Source organism: Mastomys coucha, unplaced genomic scaffold (genome assembly GCF_008632895.1).
Source record: "Mastomys coucha isolate ucsf_1 unplaced genomic scaffold, UCSF_Mcou_1 pScaffold7, whole genome shotgun sequence".
Taxonomy (NCBI): domain Eukaryota; kingdom Metazoa; phylum Chordata; class Mammalia; order Rodentia; family Muridae; genus Mastomys; species Mastomys coucha.
This window is the reverse complement of record NW_022196913.1, coordinates 78,767,012-78,773,105: the sequence shown is the minus strand read 5'-3', so window position 1 is coordinate 78,773,105 and position 6,094 is coordinate 78,767,012. Positions and strand designations below refer to the sequence as shown.

Genomic DNA, 6,094 nt, shown 5'->3' with positions numbered 1-6,094 from the left:
GGGGAGGAAACAGCCTAGCCTGCTTTTTTCTCTTTTTCTTCCTTTCTGTTTTCTTCTGCCTTTTTCTTTTCTTTCTTTCATCTTTTTTTAAAGGACAGAAAGTTCTGACGATTATAGAGAAAGGAAATTAAGCTTTGCTTTGGACTGTCTTGGTGAAATGCCATGTGGGCGATTACTTCCAAGGTATGTGATTAAGCATTTTTGCAGTCGTATTTATAGAGCTTTCTCACCTTGTAGAAGAAACCTTGAAATCCCCTTTTCTATTGCTTGCCAGACTTAGCTAAAGAGCTGGGTGGCTGGATATAATTAATTAATTAAAGAATTCAATTAATAAAACCTGTCAATTATGTTAGAGCTTTTAAAGGCATTCAGTATGTGTTATCATAATAAACTGCATTTAAAAAATAAAAATATGTCATACAATAAGAAGAAGTATTTAGATGACCTACAGTCTTAAGATTTGTCTACCTATCCATTTATGTGTTCCTTTGTAGGGAGACATACAGCATGTGTTTCTTCTACAGAGTCAGCCATGTTCTTTAAATGCTTGCCTGTGTAATTAAATGTCACAGGTGTATACGACTTTGTGGCCTATCATTCCTGTTCAGAATGTTTCAATCTTTTTTTAACTTCTCTTGAGTAGCAAGGTGTTATGTCTACCAGTCTTCAGATGTCACAACTGCATGTCCCAGAAGCACTTCAAACTCAGGGCACTGCTAACCAAATGTGCCCACCTTCTAAGCTGTGACAACTAGCCAGACAGGCCAATCATTGCTTGTATGCTTGCTAGCTAGCATACAAACTAGCATATTCTGGGAAGTCATTCCCAGAATTCCATGCCAGGATAAACAAATGTTAGCGATTTTTAAGGAGTTTGATACATTCAGACTGCTTGTCGTTTGTGCTCTTTTATAACCCACGTTTCACAACATCCTGGCCATTGGCACATATTGGCTTTAAACAAAAAGCTATATCAATTTAATAGGAAAAAAATTCCTTATTTTTAATATTACCTCTTTTTAAAAATTACGAGACAGGCTAAGCCTTCATATTGAGTTAATGTTTGGTAGTTCTAACACTGAGCATTTGTATTTGCATGCTTTTAAAAAAAAAGTCTATTTCCTTATCAAAAGGCTAGAACTAGACTACTCAAAAGGAAAATAACATCTTAAAGATGAATTTGGAACTCTGATGTTAAATAGGGCTGTGGCCTCTTAGGGGTGCTGTGTGTTAGGACCCCTCTAAGTCCAGGACTTGACTTCCTTTTGATGTTCAGACTCAAACACTCCATATTATTAATTCCATAATTTCTCCCTCATTTGTCTGACTGAAGTATGCTCAATGTTCAACAAAGCTGGTCGAGTCAAGGGCACAGAGCATACAGAAATGAAGCAGCATTAATACATCTGAAGGGTAGGGTCAAGGGTTCCCTGGAGGACTCTATTGTGTGACCAAGGTTAAGAATCAGTCACTAGTCAGAGAAGGGGTCAAGGGAAGGAAGAAAATGACTAGCATCTCTGAGAGGGGAAGGGCTGAGCCCCAGAGAAGAAAGGACAGCACCATTAGAGGCATGAAGGAAGAGGCTGGCAAGAGATGACAACAGAAAGCTGAGGAATCAGGTACGATGTGAGATCCACCAGGACCTTTGGAGCTTTATAACAGCTGCTCTTTCATCTTAAAAGAGCAGAGCAAAGACAAAGAAAGACTAGAGAGCTCTTGTCTCAGGGCAGGTGTGTGGCCCGTGGCCTCCCTGCCTCTCAGTTGAGTGTCTGTTGTCTTGAACACCCCCAGGGGAAAGAGTTCAATTCCCGCCCCCCCAGAGCCTGTGTGTTGCTCTTCTCTTTCTTCTTTACTTTCCCCTCTTGCTTCTTTTTTTTTTCCCATGACCGTTTATTTAATTAGGTGAAGAAAAAAGTGACACAGAGCACTGAAGGTGACAATGCAGAAGGTGCAGGGACTCCTGGGATCTGTCAGAGGTGGCCTCAAGGAGTTTTGTGTAGGGACTGGGTATAAATAAGAATTTCAGGAAGGAAAATAGAAGATCCCAAGTGGAACACTTCAGAATCTAGTGCAAAACTGGATTAACAGTGTCCTCAGTGTTTCAAACCCATGGCTTTAGAAGGCAAGCGTGCATGGGACACCTTCCAAACCCCAATTATTATACTTATGGGACTGGGACTTAGGTTGAGCTTGTAAAGTCTGTTTTCAACACATCTGTGACTACCAGAAAGCAACCAGTTCAGCCCAGAGCTTTTCTCCCCAAGGCCCAACAGTATTGTTTTTTGCTTTATTTGGATTCTGTGGTAAATTTTAGTGAACCAAGTCAGACTTTTCAGGATGAGCTTAGATATGGAAAACAAGAATATGCTTTGGGGACCTTTCAGTAGAGGTTTGAAACCTGATATATTCTTCAATAAGAACTCATATTGTATGATATTATGACCCACTGTGTCTGTGTGTGGGGGAGGTATCTCAAGGTAAACTCTATTGTGTTTACACTGGAAACACAGTAGCCTCCTTTGTCCTTAAAAGAGGGGTTTAGATAAACTGGCTTTCAAGGGCAACCAGCCAAAGAAATTAGGAGCTGGGAGAATTGATTTATGAGCAAAGATTAGAAAAGGTAAAAGCATTTTGCTTGGATAACTGACAAGTGAAAGGACCCTCGATCAGGAGTAAAGAAACAATGGTTTCATAGCAATAGACTGCGCTCTCCCATTCACTACAGTATACAAAGTCATGTCCAATCTTCCAGGAAGAGGCAGGAGAGGGAGGGAAAGAGGGGAGGAGAAAGAGAATGGGGAAAAAACAAGAGATTGCTCCTCTCTGTTCTCTTCCCTGCTTCTGGTTAATTAGAAGATGTAACATTAGCGCTGAAATTGGGATCTGCTTTAGTTTTACAAGAGTGGTGGCCCCTCTGTCTTCTAGGGCACCACCCAAAGCTTTACTTATGACTTACATATCATACACCTGTCTATTTGCCTTTGTGTCATTAAGTATAAAATATTTTTGATTAAGAAAGTTAGGCTTTAATAGAAAATTTAGCAGACATAGAAAATAATGTTTTATTACAGGAAGAAAGAGCCGACTGATCTCTAATCACATCAGTAATTACATTTGTGTAATCCCCAGTGAAGATGTTTGTCCTGGCTGGGGCAGTTGTTATTACTCTATCGGTGTTTGTAGAATGTTACCTTGGCTTCTCATCTCGCATCCTGCTTGTCTCTCTCAGAGCCTCTCTAGTATCTGCTACAAGATGGCCTCCCCTTCTTTGTCCTGCCCATGGCTCATCAGCATCATGCTTGTCCATCACTGAATGTACAGGCACCCAAGCACTTCACAGTCAGGGTGCTCCAACCCCGAACTCATACTTCTTCAAAGCCCGCTGGTTCTTTTCTCTACCAGTGCTGATATTCTGAATCTCCCCAGTCAAGCCCCATTGGCTTCCTTTTACCCTACAGACAACCATTGACCTGTCTTTCCTCTTGTGAGCAGTGACATTTTGTATGGTCCTGGGTGGCTTCGATTCTGTCCTTTACCGAATCTTGCTGGGTCTCTGACTTCTCTCCCAGGCGCCTTCTCCCTCAGAGCTTCCCTTGCCACTATTCATTTTCCCCAGGAACACAGGTTCTGGAGCACAGCGGCTCGTCCCTAGCCTGCTTCTGCCAAGTATTCTAATGAGCATTCTCTGCTAGGTCTCCTCTACTGTGTGCCGAGGCCAGCAATACTGAGGAGCTGTAGAGGTGATTGATAGGGGCAAGACTCCAGATGAGTTAGTGCTGAGTACATGGCAAGCATGTGCTGTGTTAGATACTATCCTAATTACTGACAGTTTCTACATATACATCCTACTTTTAATTTTAATCCAAACTTCCTAAGATCTCTGATTTGCATGTCTCTCTCTTCTCTCTCTCTCTCTCTCTCTCTCTCTCTCTCTCTCTCTCTCTCTCTCCTCTCTGAATTCTTAGTAGCCTTTTCTACATCACGCAGTTTAATAAGATTTTCCTACAAGTATCATCTTCTATAGTATTATGAGGGTAGAAATGGATCTTCTGTCTGGTGTCCCAGAATATTGCATTACAACTACTTACCTGTGTTTCAGGCACTCCCTCTGGACAAGTGGTTCTCAGTCTGTGTGTTGAGACCCCTCTGGCAACCTTCTATCTCCAAAAATATTTACATTACAATTCATGTCAGTAGCAAAGTTAGTGATGAAGTGGCAACATAAATAATTTTGTGGTTGGGGGGGTCCTCACAACAGACATGAGGAAGTGTATAAAAGTGATGCATCATTAGGAAGGTTGAGAATCATTGCTCTAAGGCATCCATACCCCAAGGGAAAAAGAAAGAAATCACAATTATGTGTGGCCCTTCCAGGCTTCCCCTGTTCCATGTCATGGCTATGTGTGTTGAATTTATGACATTTTTATCAGGACATAAGTCACATGCAATGAAACTTGGCCATGTAACTGTGCAATTCCATAGTTTCTGGACTATTGACAGAATCATGGAGATATCACCACAGTATTAGGACATTCCATTCACCCTTGTCCCTCCTCCTGCCATATTGTATCTGAGGTACCATCCTTCTCTTGTGCCATCTCCTTCAGCCCTAGCATCTCCATTCTACTTTCTGTCTCCATGGATTTTCCTCTCTGGAACATTTTCCATAAGTCGTGCAGTGTGTACCCTTTCATGACCGGCTCCTCTCAGTTGGGCGCCATGTTTTCTAAGGTTCATCTGTGCTCGGCAGGAGTGAAGATTCCGTTCCTTCTGAAGGCTGAATGCTGCCCCATTGCTGCTTACCTATCAACTAATGGGCAGTTTCTCTTTCTTGACCACAGTAACAAATGCTGACTAGAATCTTGGGACACAAGTCTTGAGGTAGACATATTGGCACTGATCTTGAGTACATACCAGAGAGTCGATCCCTGGGTTGTGCTTCATCTTCTAACTTTCTAAGAAACTCCAGACTGATTTCCAAGATGTCTGTGTCATTCTACCCTCTTACCAGGAGCAGACAGCTCATTCTCTGTGACCTAACATATACATCCTGACAATAATTTTTAATAAACTTATGGTGAACAGGTTCTGACATACTTCTTGTCATTCTTTCCTAGATAATACAGGATACCAATTATTTACAAAACGTTTGCATATGTGAGCAATCTAGGGATAAGCACAGGAGGCTGGGCCTTCAGTATATGCAATGATTAGGCCATCCTATATAAAGGAATTGAACACATTTTTTTTTTATCTGCTAGAAGATATGGCATCAATTTCTCATGTTCTAAGGGACCATTGTATGTAATTTCTCTATATCCTATATGTTGTGGAATTTTCTAAGTCTGTAGACCTATAAGATTTTTTTTCTAACACTTTAATTAGCAGTTTTCTACTAGAAAAAGAAATACACGCCACTCCTGAGGGACTCCTTGTATTGAAAAGGCACTTGAAAAAGAAAGAAGGTGACAAGATTAATCTCTATTCCAATAAAAATACAAACCCTGAATTCTTTTTTTCCACCTCTTGTCATTGCACTGCTAGGAGTTTCTTAGGAAATGCAAATATGTATTTTCTGCATGAATAAGGACAATGTTATTTAAAGGTGGTAACAAAGTGTTGAATCTTATGTAAAAAAGTAAGGCAGTTAAAAGTAGGGAGAATTTGGAGGGACATCAAGTGACTTAAGGAAGAATAAAAATATATCCTAAAGTGAGAGAGGGAGAGGGGAGAGCTGACATTCCAGGCCATGAGAGCTGCGGCTGCACCCGGGGCACAGCGTGAGGCAGGAGTGAGGCTGGAAAGAGGCTGTCCCTCCTGGATTACTTCAAAGCCACATCTCAGAAAGCGAGATGTGATGGGTGTAAAAGTGAAACAATTCATAATTACAAGCAAATGGCGCCAAGGCTCATGATGGGTTAGAGAGCAGTTCTCAGGAGGCAGACTGTGCTGAAGTACTTCATACACCTTGTCCAAGTAAACCCTCCTTGCTCCCTGAGGGTCCACATGCAAGTATTGTCCCCACTTCTCGGATGAGGAATCAAAGAATACAGAGCTTAAGAAACTGCTCAGGAGACGCGGCTAGTTGCAGAAC

The 6,094-nt window shown here is 41.5% G+C and overlaps 1 protein-coding gene across 1 annotated transcript in view; it reads left to right on the top strand.

The window, feature by feature from the left end:
* The window catches only part of Dpys (dihydropyrimidinase), an 85,855-nt gene that overhangs the window by 3,819 nt on the left and 75,942 nt on the right, over positions 1 to 6,094 (top strand). The window lies entirely within an intron of this gene.